This window comes from Schistocerca serialis, chromosome 11 (genome assembly GCF_023864345.2).
Source record: "Schistocerca serialis cubense isolate TAMUIC-IGC-003099 chromosome 11, iqSchSeri2.2, whole genome shotgun sequence".
In the NCBI taxonomy this organism is placed as follows: domain Eukaryota; kingdom Metazoa; phylum Arthropoda; class Insecta; order Orthoptera; family Acrididae; genus Schistocerca; species Schistocerca serialis.
In genome coordinates, this window is record NC_064648.1 from 75,509,546 (window position 1) to 75,530,792 (window position 21,247).

Below are 21,247 nucleotides of genomic sequence, written 5' to 3' on the forward strand. Positions count from 1 at the left end.
ATAAGGGATGCTACGTATATACGAAGGACGCACGGAGATAACGATCGAGGTCCATCAAAATCTTAAACTTTATTCTTGATGTCGTCTCAGAAAGGAATGGAAATACTGCAATATGCCAAAGTTTTTCGTGAAATCGATCAAGTCAACTGAAAATCCGCGTCGAAGCTTTGATGTACTTGAGAAGAACGATGTTGGTCCATTCGATGCCGGAGAAGAACGACCTCCGCCCTCTGTGGTTCGTATTGTGTGCTGCAGCTCCGTGCTACTGGCGTAACAATACTTGACCGTCACTCACACAGTGAGAACCGAGTTCGAATTGTTACGTTGTTTAGTAACAAAGCACAGACAAGTGAAGTTAAATGAAAGCGACAGAAACGCAGGAGGATGAAGAACGTTCCGGTCCTGTGCGGAATGCAGGGAAACCAAGTGCTGAGGCGTATTTCTGGTTCTTCAAAATGATCATGGACCTCGAGTCACGTTACAGCTACGACTGTAATTATTTACGACTGATATCCTTTTAGAATGAAACTTCCTGGCAGATTAAAACTGTGTGCCCGACCGAGACTCGAACTCGAGACCTTTGCCTTTCGCGGGCAAGTGCTCTACCAACTGAGCTACCCAAGCACGACTCACGCCCGGTACTCACAGCTTTACTTCCGCCAGTACCTCGTCTCCTACCTTCCAAACTTTACAGAAGCTCTCCTGCGAACCTTGCAGAACTAGCACTCCTGAAAGAAAGGATATTGTGGAGACATGGCTTAGCCACAGCCTGGGGGATGTTTCCAGAATGAGATTTTCACTCTGCAGCGGAGTGTGCGCTGATATGAAACTTCCTGGCAAATTAAAACTGGAAACATACTCCAGGTTGTGGCTAAGCCATGTCTCCGCAATACCCTTTCTTTCAGGAGTGCTAGTTCTGCAAGGTTCGCAGGAGGGCTTCTGTAAAGTTTGGAAGATAGGAGACGAGGTACTGGCAGAAGTAAAGCTCTAAGCACCGGGCGTGAGTCGTGTTTCGGTAGCTCAGTTGGTAGAGCACTTGCCCGCGAAAGGCAAAGGTCCCGAGTTCGAGTCTCGGTCGGACACACAGTTTTAATCTGCCGGGAAGTTTCATATCAGCGCACACTCCGCTGCAGAGTGAAAATCTCATTCTGGATCCTTTCAGAATGTTCCGCTGATGGAAAGGTATAGATTAACGGCCGAATTCAATCAAATGGCCTCCTATGTTACGCACAACTCACCTGATATTTCCCTGAAGAACTTAATATTCAAGAGTTATGCCTATTATATTCAGAGAAAAATCCTCGAAACCCTGTGTCGTACGAAAGAAACAGACGGATTTTTGTAACAAACCACAGTGTAAGTTTTGTGTGCGCCAGAACTGTCATGTTGAGTGTGACAGATTTAGAGCGACTGTTCTAAGAGTGATTTACAGATAACGAAAAATACACAACTCAGATTCAAAGTCTGAACAAGCAGGAATAGCAACTTGAAATGAACTACGTAAGTGGAAAGCAGGGAACTTTTATGAGAGCAAAAAGTTACGAATGTTTGAAATCTAAAAAAAAAAAAAAAAAAAATTAGATTACTAAAGCAATGTATGCGGACTACTAGAAGACTCTTCCGTTTCGTAAAATTTGAACCAACAAAGCATATTACAGCAGACAGCTATCATTTCATTCGTTCAATATCCATTTGCTTTCTTCTAGGCAATCCGTTCTATACATTTCTTCACGTGATCAGAATGAGTAGTACATCCATAAACGACGCCATCTGGCATTTTTCATCAGACAACTTTCGCAGTTTTTTTCTTGCAATTAAGATGGCGGACGTCGGAGGAAGAGGACATGATTGTGTAACGTCACGTCGACAACGCGACCATTAGAGACGGAACAAAAGCTGAGGTGAGGAAACGATGGAGAGGGGGAAATGGTCGTGCCCTTCCGAAGAAACCGTATCGGCATTTGCCTTAAGCGATTTAGGGAAATCACGGAAAACCTGAATCGTGATGGCAGGACGTGAGTTTGAACCAGCGTCCTCCCGAAGGCGACTCCAGTGTTGTAACCACTGCGCCTACCCCACTCGATGCTGACGTCGTCTTTACGTTTTGAACGCCATGACAACTCCCTTTATTTTTACCTCTATGCATAATGACAAATTCACAATCACTGAAACTGAAACACCACCTCTGAATTTACGCTATGTAATCTACTCTGTGAACGTTAACCATCACAACTGTCAATAAATACTATGTAAAATTATTTAAAGTGCAGTAGCCAAAGAAGATATGTGGTTCATAATAACGACATGTTACCACACAGAAAACTCGCTGTAACTTACATTAGGGACATAATATTAGGTAGATAATACATAGACCCTCATACAGCACAACAATAACATCCTACATAGACGTAAGCACAATCTACTGTAATGCTAGGTGGAAAGTACGAAGACGTGCGTATAGTACAACAATTATCTGAAGAGGAACACTTGAAAATGGCAATTCTGCCGAAACGAGCCCGTTGTGAATCAGTGTAATGAACAAGAGTCAAAACATCTGGCAGCTAATTAGTGCAGTTGTAGGAAAACGCCATTTTTAGATTTTGTACACTGCAGTCCCAGTAGAGAAGGTTTTATACTTGTGTCGGAAAAAGCAGGTAACACAAATTCAATTTAGGGTCTAGTTAAACATCCAATACTAATCATGGTGAACAAGCGCCGCAGACTCACTGTGCACTACCTCGATTTCCAACAGTTCCACGTAAACAGTGGGTGACCAAAAAGCTACCATTCGCATTGCTGCTACGTGTATGCAACGGAGCGCGACTCCGATACACGTGAGTAGTAAATAAGCACCAACACGTAGGCAAGGCATCATCAGTGTGGCATTCCTGTCTCTCCGGCGTGCGTTCGGTAAATGCGAAAACGTGGACTATGTCGATGTTGCCAAACGACTCGACAGGGGACCGACGTGCTGTTATTCTGTTCTTGGCTGCCGAAGGCCAAACAACAGCACACATCCACCGGAGAATGAGGAATATGTATTGGGCGGCACGTCTGTTGAAAACGACCACTGTTAGACAAGGGGTGGGGGAGGGGGCGGAGGGGGAGGAGGGCGTTGCTGCTTCACGGAAAAGCACGTCCCCATATCACAAACGACGTAACTCTGAAGTTACACCAACAGAAGTGGGAGAGACGACGAGGTGGTCTGATGGGTAATGAACCCCTGTGTTCAAAGGAACGGATCTGGTGTGATCCCTGCCTTTTTTCTGATGATGATGGTAACGAAATGATGGGATGAAAACGTCGTTATTGTATGTTTGTCACGATGGGGAATTTGGTTCTAGGGTCGGGTGGATTTTGTCCCAGATTCCTGATGAGTAGGTGGTTGGAGTCTGAGGTTTGGTGGAAGAATTTAATGGACTTCTTTTGGATGATTTCTGGAAGTTTTTGTATACTGTGAGCTGTATATATGTCTTTGATTCATATCGGCTAGCATCAGTAGCAGTTCTGAAGTATTTGTTTTGAAGTCTCTGTACTTTTGCGATATTGGTGTCTGCAGGCATTGACCAGATTTCGGAACCGTAGGTGATGGCTGGTTCTGTGAGGGTTTTGAAAATCATTTTCGCTTTCGTGTTGGAGGAGGGAGGAGATTAGTGTTTAACGTCCCGTCGACAACGAGGTCATTAGAGACGGAGCGCAAGCTCGGGTGAGGGAAGGATGGGGAAAGAAATCGGCCGTGCCCTTTCAAGGGAACCATCCCGGCATTTGCCTCAAGCGATTTAGGGAAATCACGGAAAACCTAAATCAGTATGGCCGGAGACGGGATTGAACCGTCATCCTCCCGAATGCGAGTCCAGTGTGCTAACCACTGCGCCACCTCGCTCGGTTTTCGTGTTGGACAGCGGATGTATGTACGGGGCGCGCGCTCCCCCTACCCCCTTCAACCCTCCCCCCACACGCCCGACCGTATTGCCACCCGCACCGCCACCGCCAGTCACCCCGTACGCTATTCGTTCGTTTCTTTCGACAGTCGACTCTGAATCGAGTTATTGATTTCTTGTACTTTCCCATGTAGCACGCAAGTTCGCGTCATCGTATTTCATATGTTTCTCTCTGGCACATAGGTAGCTAACACATACCTACGAGAAAAGTCGCGGCCATTCTAGTGATCTTGATACGTTATTCTGTCTGGCATTTGTCGAGAAAAGTTGGGAATGTTCTACTGTTTTCTTGTACGGAGAACCATCAATACGTAGCGTTATAAGTACGGACGATGTAATTAACCAATTTGCCCGGAAGAATAGGTGCATAGAATTCATTATTTCAGAAAGAGAACGACAATTTAAACTTTTTTATATCATAAGATGGCACTGTCTTGTATATGTGTATAATCATTTTAAATAAAACTTAAATTTTGGATGTGACATTTTTACTACAGTAAAAGTAAAGGTAGCTCAAGTTATCTTTATCTCTCCTCCTTGAGGTTTTTCTGTATCCACCACTGACACCCGCCATATATACATCTACATGGATACTCTGCAAATCACATTTAAGTGCGTTGCAGAGGGTTCATCGAACAATCTTCACGATTATTATCTATTATTCCAATTTCGTACAGCGCGCAGAAAAACGAACACTTACATATTTTCGTGCGAGCTCTGAATTCCCTTATTTTATTGTGATGATCGTTTCTCTTATGTACGTCAGCGTCAATAAAATATTTCCGCATTCGGAGGAGAAAGTTGGTGTGAAATTTCGTGAGAATATTCCGCAGCAACGAAAAACTTTTTTTTAATAATGTTCACCTCAAATTCTGTATCATTTCTATGACACTCTCTCCCCTTTTTCGCGCTAATACAAAACATGCTGTCCTCCTTTTAACTTTCTCGATGTACTCCGTCATTCCTATCTAGTAAGGATCCTACACAGCGCAGCATTATTCTAAAATACCACCAACAAACGTAGTGTGGGCAGTCTCTTTGGTAGATCTATTACATTTTCTTAGTGTTCCGCCAATAAAACGCTGTCTTTGGTTAGCCTTGCCCACTTTATTTTATGTGTGTTTCTTCCAATTTAAGTTGTTCGCAATTGTAATTCCTAGGTATTTAGTTGAATTGACAGCCTTTAGATTTGACTGACTTATTGTGTAACCGAAGTTCAACGGATTCCTTTTAGCACTTATGTGGATGACCTCAGACTTTTCGTTATTTAGGCCAAATGTCAATTTCCGCACCATACAAATATCTTTCCTAAATCGTTTTACAATTTGTTTTGATCTTCTGACAACTTTATTAGTCGATAAACGACAGCGACATCTGCAAACAACCTAAGACGGCTGCTCAGATTGTCCCCTAAATCGTTTATATACGTAAGGGCCTATGACACTCCCTGGGGAAAGCCATAAATCACTTCTGTTTCACTCTTTGACTTTCCTTCAACTACTAAGAACCGTGACTCCTCTAACAGTAAATCACGAATCCGGTCACATAAGTGAGACTATATTCCATAAGAACGCAATTGCACTACAAGCCACTTGTGTGGTACACTGACAAAAGCCTTCCGTAAATCCAGAAATACGGAATCAATTAGAAATCCTTTGTCAATAGGACTCAGCATTTCGTCTGAGTAAAGAGCTAGTTATGTTTCACAAGAACGATTGTTTTCTAAATCCGTGTTGACTGTGTGTCAATAGACCTTCGCTTTGGAAGTGATTCACAATGTTCTAACACAATATATGTTCTAAAATCCTACTGCATATCGACGTTAATGACACTGGCCTGTAATTTAGCGAATTACTCCTACTACCTTTCTTGAATATTGATATTAGCTGTGCAGCTTTCCAGTCTTTGGGTACGGATCTTTCGTCGAGTGAACGGTTGTATATAATGAAGTATGGGGCTCTTTACACTCTGAAAGGAAAATGATTGGTGTACGGTCTGGACCAGAAGACTTGTTCTTGTTAAGTGATTTAAGTTGTTTCATTACTCCGACGATATTCACTTCAACATTGCTCATGTTGGCAGCTGTTCTTGGGTCGAATTCTGGTATATTTACTTCGTCTTCTTTGGGTAAGGAATTTCGGAAGGCTGTGTTTAATGACTGATTTGGCAGCACTGTCTTTTGTAGCATTTACATTGCTATGGGCCAGAGAAGGTACTGATTGTGTCTTGCCGCTAGCATAGTTTACATACGACAAGAATTTCTTTCTATTTTATGCCAGGTATACTTTGTTCACCATAAGAGTAAACCTGGTGTAAACAAACACAAGCTGGACGATCAGTCAGCAGCCGTAGCTCTCTCACACTGGCGCTGTCCCGTTCTTTGAAGTGGGTCCAACCTACGAATTATACATCTTATTACTACCTCACTGTCAATGAAACTAAGACATTCTTATGTATTAACAGCCATCAAAGCTTATCTTAATCACACTTTAACTACATAATTTTAATTCAGAGACCGTGTTCTCTCACAATTTCCACAGACGCCACTTGTTCTCTTATTGTCTCGCTCTTTATACGTATCGTGAAGATGGATGACTGTTTCCTGCTTCGTAGTGAAACACGCATGCAACACCGTCAGTGTCGAGAAACAAGTTGTTCATAATGTTTTTCACGAGCTTACACAGGAAAACCAGCTCTGACGTTTCTCGAGGAACACTATTTAATAAAAATAAGATGGTGTCTATACGCATTATGTAATCGATAGATTGATGGTTACGTGTACTTAAGGTCGGCGAATCGAAAATCGTAATTTAGGGTTTTTTTTTTGTTCGGTTTGAAAACCTAAATCACTTTAATATGAAATTCATGACATGTGTGGTAATTAGTTCATACTTAATAATTTTTTCAAAAAAAGTGCATGTCTAGTTTCCAATTACATATGGCATGAAAAATTCTAGTTTTCTTTGGAAACACACATTCTTAGTTGTCGATATTTTAAATAAGATTGTTAAATATTGTTGAAGTTAAGAATACATTACACAATTAAAACTTTTCGAGGAATATGAAAAGTCAAGTACTCTGAATGTGCCCATTGCTTTGTAGGAGAGATGTGGTGAACCTGGTAGAAAAATGGCAAACAATAGTTTTCACGGCGTCGAGCGCACTATAACAATGCTGCAGTTTTGCAGTTGTCACCTTAACGCTGCAATCTGAACCCAACAGAACTGATCGGGAGCAGAGGTAATGGATCTGACACGACATTTAAGCTTTCAAACGTACTGGAAGCTTTGTGACACGTCAGTGCCGAACGATGAAGAAATGCCGAACGGTACCTCATAGAAGAAGGCGACATGTGGACATTTTGCTGGCTTTGGATTCTGATGGCGTCCTTGTGAACGTAGCAGTACTGAAATTTATTCCTCTGTCTCCGATAAGGAAGGAGTTAGATTACCAGGCGACTCACTGTAATACCATCAGTGGCTTCAATATTTAACTACCTAGGAAATCCTCTGAAAATGTTGAATGAAGGTTGGTTGTGTATTTAGGACAGAATGCAGGAAAACTGAAAGCTTCAGGAGTGTTATAACTATTCTGTGGACCAGTGACTCGATAACGAACATTTGACAAGGGAGATGGAGAGCTGCAGTGGAAGGCGCCATCGCACTAATAGCGTCTCGAAAGGACGGAAAAGAGGAATAAATACATTAGCATCTGAAGCTCATCCTGATGTTTACTCATGGGTGAAAAATCTTCCACAAGATGCAGAATACCACGGCCACCTAAATTTTGATGGGAAAAGAAGAAAGAAGGGCGTCAGCAATGAAGAATGGCGAGTCGGTTACAAAGGCCAAAGAAACTCCAGACTTGTGTAAACTTAAACCATTTCTGACTTGGGTGGGCTACGCACAGAATTTGCTTCACGAAGAAAACGTCAGAACCATTGAAAACAATTGTAACTGTTGGAAGGCAGCTTAGTTGTTTGCTATCTTGTAAATACTGTAAATAAAGACTACCCCCTCCTGGCGTCCTCTCGAAACGACACAAAGTCTGCTATATGTCTCTTGAAATTTGTAAAATATTCCCTAAAGAAGACTGACAACACTATCTCAAAGACCGAGCCTTTTCTAGGCAATAATCGCAGCACTCGCCTTGAGAGGGTCTTTTGAATCAAAATCTGCATGGGCGGACACCGAATAAAAATTCTTTACAGTGCAAACTTTAGCAAATGGCATGGAATGAAATTCATACCTCCTCCCTCTGTTAGAAAACGAGCAAACCTGCATGAAACTGGTGAGAACAAAATCATAAAAAAGCGACTGGTCGCAGTTTTGCAGCCTTTCCACACTTGCTAAAGCTAATTTCCAGTAACACATGTCGTCGACTGCAGAAGACGTGTTGAGGATGCGGCTAGGCGCTCGCTCGCCGCAAAATGGGACGATCAGATGATGTTACGTAGCGCATCTTTTGCTTGTAATTTTTGATTTATGGCGTTGAGGGTAATGTGTTGCTTTGCTTTTGGATTTTCACTTTAATTCCTTTTCCACAGTTTTTCCTATATTAACTGTTAGTTCATTTGCTTCAGTCCAGAACCGCGCTACTGCTACGGTCGCAGGTTCGAATCCTGCCACGGGCATGGAAGTGTGTGATGTCCTTAGGTTAGTTAGGTTTAAGTAGTTCAAAGTCTAGGGGACTGATGACCCCAGATCTTAAGTCCCATAGTGCTTAGAGCCATTTTTTGTTTGTTCATTTCTCTTTCTAATTGACACGCTTGCCATATCAATTGCTGATTTTGTAGTGGCTATTACGAGTATGTGTGAAGGAATTTTTGTGTTATAGCAAGTAAACGATGCAACTGCAGTAAAATCTGATAAAGGAAGTTTTACAGTTATAATGAACCTCAATGACCACAAGGTTTTGACATTTTTTGAAGCTAACAACAACACAGAACTACCAAATAAACCAACAAATAAACAGCATTACTAAAGAAAAGTACTAAAAATTGTAATCCAATATTAACGGAACACGAAAAGAAATCACGTATTTTAATGAATCCACGCACACTAACGTTATTTGCTCAACTGAAGATACATAAATTCCACTCATACCTGCTCGACTGTCAATTTGATAAATAGCCCAATATATTTGATAAGAAAAAACTGAACTACTAACAGGACTGTATGCATATAAAAAGAAATATACCAAAAAAAAATTCACGTACTTTTGCAAAAGCAATAAAAGACATGCAGATTTCACCCAATGTGAAATTTATCCCTTTTTACTTTGCAAATCTATATACCAAGATACCAGTACAGGAAACAATACGAATTATGAAGCAAAATCTATTACAGCAGAGGAAAACTACTGTAGAAACTCATGAAATCATACATCTCCTTAAAACGACTTTGTGAAAAAAATTATTCTGAATAAAATGGAAACATCTACACGCAAGCATAGAAGTAGCTGTGGGAAATTGTGTAGCTGGCACAATTGTGAACATTTTTCTCAACACATTAGAAGAAAACTTTTCCACTAACAGTGGCTAGTACTTAACAAGATCATTTACTATTATAGATATGTTTATAACGCACTAATGTTGATTGATGGAAACAATACAGAAAATATTATCCATAAATGAACATCCTCCATCCCAATACCAAATTTACTGTGGAATTGGAAATAGACTATTTAGCCAATTATCTTGACCTAAAAATTAGCCAAGACAACAACCGACACACATTTGACATATACAGAAAGCCAACCACCATTGATTTTGTAATAAATTCTAAGTCTTGGCATACCGAAACAGGAAAGCATGCCCTTTTCCACTGCACGATTAATGTAATTTACTTCTAGACAAACCAGCTATATAAAAGGAACTGAAAACACGGTCACATACCCTACAAAAATAATTTTGACCCAGATACACTAACGAACAAACACAACCGAAACCTACCACGATATATAACATAAATCTTACCAAAGGAACCTCAGCAAAAAATAGAACTACATACTTACAATTTACTTACGATGAATATCAAATAAAGATAAATGCACTGTTTAAATCCACTAACATAGAACTGGCTTTGCATACAAACAACAATGTTACCACGAAATTTCGTTCAAGTGCAACCAAAATCTCAGAACATACCATTTCTGGAATATACAAAATTAACTGACGATTCCAACGATTTCTATATTGGTCAAACGGCACGAAATTAATATCAGATTTAGAGAACACACTAGAAGCGGTAACAGTGATCCATCACGGTTCAGTTTACACCTGAAAACTCAACACCACGAAGTGGAGCTAATTGAAACAGTTAGAAATATTGCACAAAATAGTATGAACATTCTCTAAGAAATGAAAATTTATATTCTTACACGGAAGTATCCACACGAAATTCTAACTGAACGCAGATTTTAAGCAGAAATACTGTCTAGAAAACTGACAAAACAGAACACGAAAAGACAGTCAAATGTTAAACAAAATGTACATGGACCATAGATAAACTTTAAAGGAAAATAAGTACACCGATTGGTAACAATCTCCGGTAAGCTGTTATTTACTTTGTAAACACATAGTAAAGAACTGTCAAAGCTGAATTGTCAAAATATCTGACAAACTTATTTTTACGTTTCGTAAGAACAAGATCTATTACACTTTATGAGACATGACAAAGACTACTATATATGCAATATAGTCGTCACTTCCAACTAGATGTAAGTACCAGTGCTAATGAAAACGCGAATCAGCCACAGTTTATGTACAGTTACTCTTACTGATGTTATTTCGCGGGTCACTTGATAGCGGCAATAAGCTGAAACAGACCTGTCGTGAAAAATATTAAATGACATACCTTATTGCAGCTAGTTTGGAGCATTAGTATCCATAATGTCTTATACTGACGTAATATACTTTTGTGTATTTAAATTTCGTTCTAAAACAGCAGTCGTCATAAGGCTGCAACACTTTTAAGAAATATGTTTCTTAATTCCCTTCCCCCCATTCTTTGCCTCTTCAAAATGTTAAAAAAGACATTGAATTTCATTGTCAGTTCTCATTACGCTGAATCTTACTGTCAGTTCTCAGTAATACAACAGACCTAAAACTAAAATTCACCACGGGACGTGATAACGGGCCACCCTGAAGCGACACGCGGCTGGCCGCTGCTCTTGTGAGCGTGGGCCAGATCCATGCAGAGCCGCTGGACGCGTCAGCCTGTGCGCCTGTTGCTGTGGAGAGCCAGCCAGTGTGTCGCTCTGGGCAAGTGTCGCAACCCCGAGGGAAGCGACATGAGCGTGACACAAAGAGAACGTTTCACACCTGCATAAACACTGCTAAGGTAATCGGCAGACCTACATCGACGGATGAAATGGTAACAGATCGCTTCTGCATACCAAAACATTGAGAAACCACCTTTGCTCACTGATCGATGAAGGTGTCAGGTTTACCGCGAGGGAAATCAAAATTTTAAAATCAGCGTGCCTAATTTATCCGATACACCGGTTCCCGTGACATCACCGAAGTTAAGCGCTGTCAGGCGTGGTCGGCACTTGGATGGGTGACCATCCGGGCCGCCATGCACTGTTGCCATTTTTTGGGGTGCACTCAGCCTCGTGATGCCAACTGAGGAGCTACTCGACCGAATAGTAGGGGCTTCGGTCAAGAATGTCATCTTACGACCGGGAGTGGGGTGTGCTGACCCCACATTCCACATCCTCCCTCCTGGGTTCGATTCCCTGCTGGGTCGGAGATTTTCTCCGCACATGCACTGGGTGTTGTGTTGTCCTAATCATCATCATTTCATCCCCGTCCACACGCAAGTCGCCGACGTGGCGTCAACTCTAAAGACTTGCCCCAGGTGACCGATCTACCCGACGGGAGGGCCTAGCCACACGGCATTTACATTTATTGAGGTACTGTTCTTTCCGCAGCATTGGCTCTTCAGATTTTGTATTCGCTTCTTTTCACATTCCATAACCTTACTTTTTTAAAAATATACAGCTAGATTGAGTACTTCTTGGACTCACTGGACGCTGGTCCGTGTGCTTGCGAAGCTATTATGCCATATTTCATACTTTTGCATTCGCACTTACATATTACGACAATGTGCAGTTTAACTGATACACCACGTTAAGGATGCCTTCAAGATAAGTCAGTGTTCTACGTTTCCTTACGCTAGTGTCGGGAAACGGGATGTCAGAGGCTGCCCGTGTTTCAAGAACCATGACTTTACATCACTAGTACTGCTGACTTCTCGTAAGATTAGTATTTGGCTAAGCACAATCTGCTCAAATGTACTTAACAAATACCTCTATCAATTTTATAATTCCGACAGATTTCAGTCGTCTAATGGAAACTAATAACAGGATCCAAGTAAGTTCTTACAGTTCTCACAATGGAAATGAATGTGGCGTTTTGGGCTCAAGATGTTTCTATCGTCGGTAAAGGGGACACACAAATTTATGCTGCACTTTCATCGCGACATTTTAGCGTCGAGGGCACAACTTCGTAACCGATAGCGTCGTGTCCACTAACATTCGATGTTTTGCAACGAAATATACGACAAACGCAGAATCACGACTGCAACAACTTGCCTGCACAACACGCCACACGTAAACCGACGCCATTCAGGTGGACCTAACATGAGCTGCGTTACGAGACGTCACGCTTTCCTATCACGCAGATTTCAGTACAGCAAGAGCCTGGTAAGCGCTGCAAGGTTTATAAACTTGGAATGCCGCCTCATCCGTTTACTTACATCAGCAAATCACACAACGTAACATTCTGCGTCACAGAGCCATGTGACTGTGTCCAGATAAGGCGAAAAGATCGTAAGGTCGGGGTGTAACCGCGTACTTGTTTACGTTTTGACACAATTAAATCCGAGAATCCAGCTTAATTGTTGTATTTCTCTTTACAACAATTTAATTTGAGCATGTCCGTTCACTGTTATGTTCGTATTTCCCAAAAGTGGCGTAAATCTTAATTTGTTTGATATAGAATCTTTCGCACTAGTTGGTTGTTTACGTGCAGTTTGCGTACAATGAAGTCACATTTTATTCTGATTAAGATAATTTAGCGAATACTGCAGTTCAGCGACTGCTTAATTATTGTTGCAAGCGGTAATAACGTTTCACGTTATATCACACAGCTGAAGCGCTAACCTGTAGGCCTAGTTCTTGCTGCTCATAAGCAACAAAAATTCGTGTAGGGAAAAGTGTGGTAAGTGATATAATTCTATTTTTAAGCGTGCAATCTGTGTTGCCAGGCGTGACAAGCGTGGATGGATACTCCTCTGTGGAAATCACTTAGAGTAATTAGTGACTAGAGGGCAAATTCCTTTAGGAATAGCTTACAGGAGATGGCACAGGATGTAATTTATAGCGAACCAAATGCTAATAAAAAAATTTTATGTATTCCATGATAAATTCATATCATTTGAAAACAGCTCTCTGCACAAGCTAATCAGAAGGGATACTAAACATCCATGTAAAAAACCAAGGATCACTACAGCGATCAAAGTATCTTTTGAAAGGAAAGGGAAATTTATCTTTTTGCAAGAACAAGTAGGAATCCTGAATAGTTGTACACTCTGAAGATACTTAAAATGACTAAGTAAGGTTATTAAAAAATCAAAGAACATGTACATAATGTTAGAATTTAGTATTCCTGACACCAGACCCAAGACTAAATGGAATTTAGTGAAGTGAGAGACAGGATAACAAGCCATAAAAGACATCACTATTTAACTGAATGGAAGGGCTATAACTGATGAGTCACAGGTAGCAAATGCATTTAATATCTTATATATAACAGAAACGGGTAGGGACAGACAGTTAAAGACCAAAATCACAGCAGTAACTCGAAAACGTAGCTTCGAAAAAATTCAGTCATATGAATGTATCCAAACTTCGCCTTCTGAAATCAATAAAATTACACATTGTCTCAAAAATAAAATCTCTTGATTGTCATGGTATTTCCAACAGAATACTAAAATTTTTTCCCATTTAATAAACGCAGTCTTATATGAAATATGTAATGCATCACCAACTCCAGGCCATTTCTTCGAGCCACTGAAATGTGCAGTTGTAAAACCTATGTTGGCGGAGGATAAAAAGACAGACGTCAGTAGCTACCAACCTGTTTCATGGCTGAAATTCTCCAAAATTTTTGAGAAGATGATGTATTCTAAGATATTATCCCACCTTAGTAACAATAGTATCCTAATCAAATCACAGTGTGGGTTTCAACAGGGCTCCTTTACTGAGAAAGCCATTTACGCGTTCACTCACTAGATTTTACAAGGATTAAATAATAAAACAGCGCCAATTGGTATTTTCTGCGATCCTTCTATGGAATTTGACTGCGTGGATCACAGTATTCTCCTAGATAAATTTAAGTCTTATGGGACTGATGGTAAAGGCAACCAATGGATAATATACCAGAGCAAAAGAATGTACAAAGCTGTACTTAGTAACTCAAGCAATATAGTCCAGGGACATAATTCTGACTGGGAAGAAATCACTTATGGGTTCAGTCTTATACCACTACTATTACTAATACATGTAAATGATCGACCATCGAAGATAAAACATCTAGAATTGGCTCTTTTTACAGATGACACTAGTATCGTAATCAGTCCAAGCCCACATACGGAAACAAAAGAAATGGTATACGAAATCCTCAAAATTATTAACGGCTGGTTTTCTGCAAGCGACAGAAGATATTCAGCTTCGCACATCTACAGGTAGTACAGCAAGGATGAGTAACATGGTGAGAAAATATAAAGGGAGGAAATTTCAAAATTCTGTACTGATGAGAACTTAAATTGGGAAAAAACACTTTGGAACTCCCAAAACTTAGTTCAGCCACATCTTCACTTAGAATCATTGCAGCTTTTGCCAGGACAAGAACCAATAAGTTTATATGTTTTGCACATTTTCATTCAATGACTTCCTGCAGAATAATGGTCTTGGTAACTCATCTTTGTTGTAAATGATCCACTATAATTCAAAAGGAACAATGACCAACATAATTACAATACCAAAAGCAAAAACAACATTACTACCCCACATTAAGGTTGGTGCACAGTGCTGTAACAAAAACAATTGATCCCTTACGCAGTCACAAGAAACGTCAGATAGCGAAGTAAAATTTGATAACAAACTGATAAAGTTTGTCCATACAAGTCCTACTCCGTAGAAGAATTTCTATTACCGTAATGCGTAAAAGGAGGTAGGTAGGAATTACCAACTGGTGTCCGTATATTTTATCTTTTTAAAAAGTAAATAGACTATGAAATCTTCAGAATTTAATCTTATAGAAATTAATTTGTGATGTAAGCGTGCAATGACTCGTTCCCCACCATCACGACACATCATGGAAAATGATCAATTGAACACTTAAGTAACACAGTACATAGAAGGCTCTTTCATAATGCACAAACATTACACAAACGTATTGTGAAATCGCGAACTCCCAACGTAATTTTCGCCTCTCAACTTAACCAACATATTGAGTAATGCCACAGGTCATTCCTTCACAACGTAGATACTAAAGAATTTTAAAAGTATTGAAATAAAGAGAAAGTGTCGTTTCGCCGGCAGAGGCAATGTTATATGTAGCGATTGGCTGACAACCAGCGAAGACAACGAATTTGGATTAAAAATTTTCGAAGACAAAGTATGTAACGAATTTTAAGCTTTGCATTGTCAGATACTCAGTTGTATTCCCGTTTTTATTGGGACTAATCGATTTAGGTCCACCATCTGATCATCTTCGGGTACCAAGTATCGAAACAAGAGAATCAGGTAAGTGTGTTCAATTCTAATATGTAACTAGAATGTGCATACACATTACATGCAGCCCATTACTCATTATTATAAGATACTTACAAAATCCAGCTCAGCTATGCACTTTTACAGCTGAAATAACAAACTTAGCTTATGTGATGTTCCATTACTATTACTAATTGTCTGCGAGTAACAGTGGTGTCCTGACAACGAACCAGCGTCCTATGCGCACGGGGTCACACTGAGGCACGGCTGGCACTACAATTTCGCAGGACGAGACACCTGACACATCGGAACACTAGCCACCTGAATCAGACGCCGTTTTCAGTTCACAACGTTGTTCTCACTCACGTTTTTCTGCGATTAAATATGCGATAACGGGTGACAAATGTCCATCAATAAATTATCAAAGGCTACAGATGTAAATCTACCACAGTAAAGTCCCCTTTCTTTTGCTCGAAGTGGTGCTACAGTCTCTTGGTTAAAGCCTAATTTACACATCGACACCGGGTTGTATGCAAATTCACTACCGCCCACTGCGCATGCGCAGCAATCGTTTGAGCAAATCGTTGGTGAAACAAAATATTTTCGGCTTCTGCCAACTTGGCATGTAGTGGCGAGAGTGTGGCAGTTTGGTGTGGCGATAGGGTGTCAAATTGATGTACTGAGGAAGGGAGGAAATGGTTCGTTTATTGGATACCTATGCTGGGCATAGGTGTTTGTGGGATTAAATGGTGTTTACTAAAACAACAAGCAGCCATTTTGTGCGTGAGACCGTCATATGCGATTTGAGCATGAATAGGTTGAAAGCGTCTGAGCTGTAAAGCAGAGTTCATTCGATTAGGAGTGCATACACAAAAGAATTAAGAGAAATTCAGTCATGGCAAACATCTGGCTGTGGAACAGTTCACTTCTACGAAACTAAACCCCCTTGGTTCAAGCTGGCTGATTTTTTTTTTTTAACGGAGACTTAAAAGGAGGAAAAGTTACTTAAATCGTTATTATTTATTTATTTAAAAAGCACAGCAGTGTTCATTCAGATATGTAATGGAACTTTGCAATGTTGCCATGATTATTGTAGCATTTCGTTTATGTCTCTCCTTGTTCCTAACTCAGTTATCGAGACGCTCCTTGTCTGCTAGCTGTGGTGGTGCACACTGTTGAGGAGCTGCTTTTCTCTGACGAACCACCGTATCCAGCACTGACAATTTTGTCAACTGTTTCTAGTCGCAGTGGTATTGGTTTTTCATGTACGCGAAAGTGGGAACCCGAATTCCTAATGCATTGCTCACAACACAGTGAGCTACATGCTTTCTTGGAAACCCAGTGAAGCATGTGCCGAGAAAGGCTTAGTTAAATGTTGTGTTAATGCAAACACGTCACCACCTATTACATCTGAACCTTCTAGCAGCACGAGAGTTCTGGACCCTATACAATGTGATTTGTAATTTCACTTCTGGCGAGATTGCTTCACTCACTACAATATGTTTCCTTCGTCACTGCAGTACTGACTATTTAGGGGAAACATAACCTATTCTGGTAGCATTCTATGATAGCTTTAAGGGTTTTGCATTACAGTTTCCCTCTGCAAGATCGCTGAGCAACGGAGAGCTGACGCCTTTTTTTTTTATTCACTCACAGACCCAAACACGCTTCTTATTTCTTTTCTCATGCAGTGATTTCACGCAAAGACGCATTAATTAACTACGCCACAACTCGTGCAGCTGCCTAAACTTTCAGTTTCGACACGACTACGGCACTCACAAAACTATGAAACTTATGTGAACACTGGTTGGTTATCATGTTTGGTTTGTGGGTCGCTAAAATTCGCGGTTATCGGCGCCCATACAAATTGCCAATCTTTACTCAGTCCGATCTCGCCATTTTCATAAATGATCATGAAATGATGAGGACGATACGAACACCCGGCCCCGAGCGGAGAAAATTTCCAACCCAGCCGGTAATCGAACCTAGGACCCCGTGATGCAGAGGTAGCAACGCTAGCCACTAGAACACGAGCTACAGACGTGAACACCGGTGTCGCCGTGTCTTCTGTCATGTATTATGAAATCGCAGCGCAATGCCGTAGCGTAAACTAGCCTTAATGGAACAACAGCCACACAGACACTAGTAGTTAGCGAAACACATAACCAGATAAACGCGCTCCGAACAGCGCGCCTCTTGGACATTCCAGCAGAGTGCAGCTGGTCGCCTTACCTCTCTCTCGGGTGTTCCAGCGGACGCCACTGCGCCCCGGCTGCCGCCCGCCTGCCTTCTCTGTCAAGACTGAGGCGGGTGAGCGGCGCACACAGCAGAGAGCCGCAGCGGCAGCCGGCGCTGACGTCACGGGGCGGCATTGCCAGCTCTCCCCACTGCAGCAGGCCGACGGCCGGGACCGCACTGTGCGGTAGAGGGGCGGGGTGCGGCGCGGCGCGGCGCGGCGCGGCTGCTCTTCGGCCGCACTGTGTAAGCGGCGCCAGCTGGGGATCGAGTCTGACGAAAGATGGAGAAACTGAAACATCATCTGGACTCTGCTGTACAGTGTAAACGCTATACCTGGATCTACCGCAGCAGGTTCAGGTGTCATCTAAGCTAGCACGTAACACGCTTTGCAACACGGCTCAAGTCGCCTATCGAGACGATTATTGCGCTGCCACGCGGGATTAGCCAAGCGGTCTGAGGCGCTACAGTCATGGATTGTGCGGCTGGTCCCGGCGGAGATTCGAGGCCTCCCTCGGACATGGGTGTGTGTGTTTGTCCTTAGGATAATTTGGGTTAAGTAGTGCGTAAGCTTAGGGACTTATGACCTTAGCAGTTAAGTCGCATAAGATTTCACACATGTTTGAATATTTCATTATTGCGCTGCGACCGCATATACAGGGAGTTTCAAAAATACGAGGGCAGTTCAATAAGTAATGCAACACATTTTTTTTCTGAAACAGGGGTTGTTTTATTCAGCATTGAAATACACCAAGTTATTCCCCAATCTTTTAGCAACACAACATTATTTTTCAACGTAATCTCCATTCAATGCTACGGCCTTAAGCCACCTTGAAATGAGGGCATGTATGCGTGCACGGTACCATTCCACTGGTCGATGTCGGAGCCAACGTCGTACTGCATCAACAACTTCTTCATCATCCGCGTAGTGCGTCCCACGGATTGCGTCCTTCATTGGGCCAAACATATGGAAATCCGACGGTGCGAGATCGGGGCTGTAGGGTGCAGGAGGAAGAACAGTCCACTGAAGTTTTGTGAGCTCCTCTCGAGTGCGAAGACTTGTGTGAGGTCTTGCGTTGTCATGAAGAAGGAGAAGTTCGTTTTGATTTTTGTGCCTACGAACACGCTGAAGTCGTTTCTTCAATTTCTGAAGAGTAGCACAATACACTTCAGAGTTGATCGTTTGACCATGGGGAAGGACATCGAACAGAATAACACCTTCAGCGCCCCAGAATGTAACCATGACTTTACCGGCTGAGGGTATGGCTTTAAACTTTTTCTTGGTAGGGGAGTGGGTTTGGCGCCACTCCATTGATTGCCGTTTTGTTTCAGGTTCGAAGTGATGAACCCATGTTTCATCGCCTGTAACAATCTTTGACAAGAAATTGTCACCCTCAGCCACATGACGAGCAAGCAATTCCCCACAGATGGTTCTCCTTTGCTCTTTATGGTGTTCAGTTAGACAACGAGGTACCCAGCGGGAACAAACCTTTGAATATCCCAACTGGTGAATAATTGTGACAGCACTACCAAGAGCGATGTCAAGTTGAGCACTGAGTTGTTTGATGGTGATCCGTCGATCATCTCGAACGAGTGTGTTCGCACGCTCCGCCATTGCAGGAGTCACAGCTGTGCACGGCCGGCCCGCACGCGGGAGATCAGACAGTCTTGCTTGACCTTGCGGCAATGATGACACACGCTTTGCCCAACGACTCACCGTGCATTTGTCCTCTGCCAGATCACCGTAGACATTCTGCAAGCGCCTATGAATATCTGAGATGCCCTGGTTTTCCGCCAAAAGAAACTCGATCACTGCCCGTTGTTTGCAACGCACATCCGTTACAGACGCCATTTTAACAGCTCCGTACAGCGCTGCCACCTGTCGGAAGTCAATGAAACTATACGAGACGAAGCGGGAATGTTTGAAAATATTCCACCAGAAATTTACGGTTTTTTCAACCAAAATTGGCCGAGAAAAAAAATGTGTTGCATTACTTATTGAACTGCCCTCGTAATATACGTATTTCGAATGCATATATTTAGTAAACCTTAAGACATACGAATATGAACCTTTGAAGTTCAGATCAAAGATGTTCAATATGCCCTCCATCAGCGACATGAACAATATTGTATTGATACTCAAATTCCTTCCACACTCGGGTATGTCGTTTGTCACTGATGTTATAGCAGTACGAATCCGGTTCTTCAACTCTTCCAGATTCTGTGGGACTCTTCATACATAAACTTTGTCTTGAACGAAACCCCACAGGAAGAAGTCAGAGGGTGTCAAATCTGGTGACCTTGGAGACCAGGTGACACATGCTAACTCGCCAGCTCTTTGACGACCAATCCAACGGTTCGGTAGAGTCTCATTCAGATATCCACGAACTTGACGACTCCAGTGACGGGGTGCCCTCTCTCGTTGGAAAATGAAGTTGTCTTCGTGCAGCCTCGAATGCAAGCAATTTTGTAACATAGCGACATACTGCTGACCGTTAACTGTGGATAATGCATATTCTTTTCCAGTTTAAAAATAAGTTACAGTTATGTACACTCACATTGGATAGAGAGATAATAAAACATATGCACTAAAGTGCTCATGTCAAATAAGTAACAGTTATCTATTAAAACCAACACTAAACCCACCAGTATCGCAAGCCACTAGCACTGACATAAGACTCAGGGGTATATTATTTATTTGGATTATAAATTCGTAACTTCGATCTCTGAGAAAGCTTTTACCCTAAAAGTTTGCATATCCTACGCAAGTCTTCATTGTATGAGGACGTGCTGGAAAGTTCATATGGAATAGAATGGGCCGTAAACAGATGCTCGGGATATTGCACAAGACACATTGACTTTTGGCGAATCTCGTACATGTTGAATGGCAGCATGTGGGCTCTGTAGGCCCCAAATTCGAACATTGTGCTTGTTTACCTGACCACTAACACCATCAAAAATGTTTCATTATTGAACACGGTACGTTGTGCGAAAGTGTTATCATTGTCAACAGCATAAAGAATCTCGTTTACACAATGTCACACTGTTGGGTTTGTCATCAGGACGCAAAGCTTGCAACGGCTATAACTTGTACGGCGACATAACAAACCGACGTTTCAAAACACGCCATATTGTTCTTGTAGGCAGTTGTAACTCCCGACTGGCACGACGAGTTGATTTTGAAGGATTACTCTGGAAATTAGTTTGAATTCGTGTAACTTTTTCTTCGGGAACATGACGGTGGCCAGGACTGTTTCCTCTACATACAAATCCTGTATCTAGAAACTGTC

The 21,247-nt window shown here is 41.8% G+C and overlaps 1 protein-coding gene and 1 non-coding gene across 2 annotated transcripts in view; one reads left to right on the forward strand and one right to left on the reverse strand.

Moving 5' to 3' along the window:
- The window catches only part of LOC126427318 (death-associated protein kinase 1-like), a 35,329-nt gene extending 17,320 nt beyond the window's left edge, over positions 1–18,009 (reverse strand). The window contains exon 1 of the mRNA XM_050089627.1: positions 17,955–18,009. The gene's annotated coding sequence lies outside the window, so the exon portion shown is untranslated. The remainder of the gene's footprint in view (positions 1–17,954) is intronic.
- Trnas-cga (transfer RNA serine (anticodon CGA)) lies at positions 1,010–1,084 on the forward strand. Its single transcript has one exon. It is a non-coding gene; the product is annotated as a tRNA-Ser (tRNA).
- Positions 18,010–21,247: the final 3,238 nt, after the last annotated feature.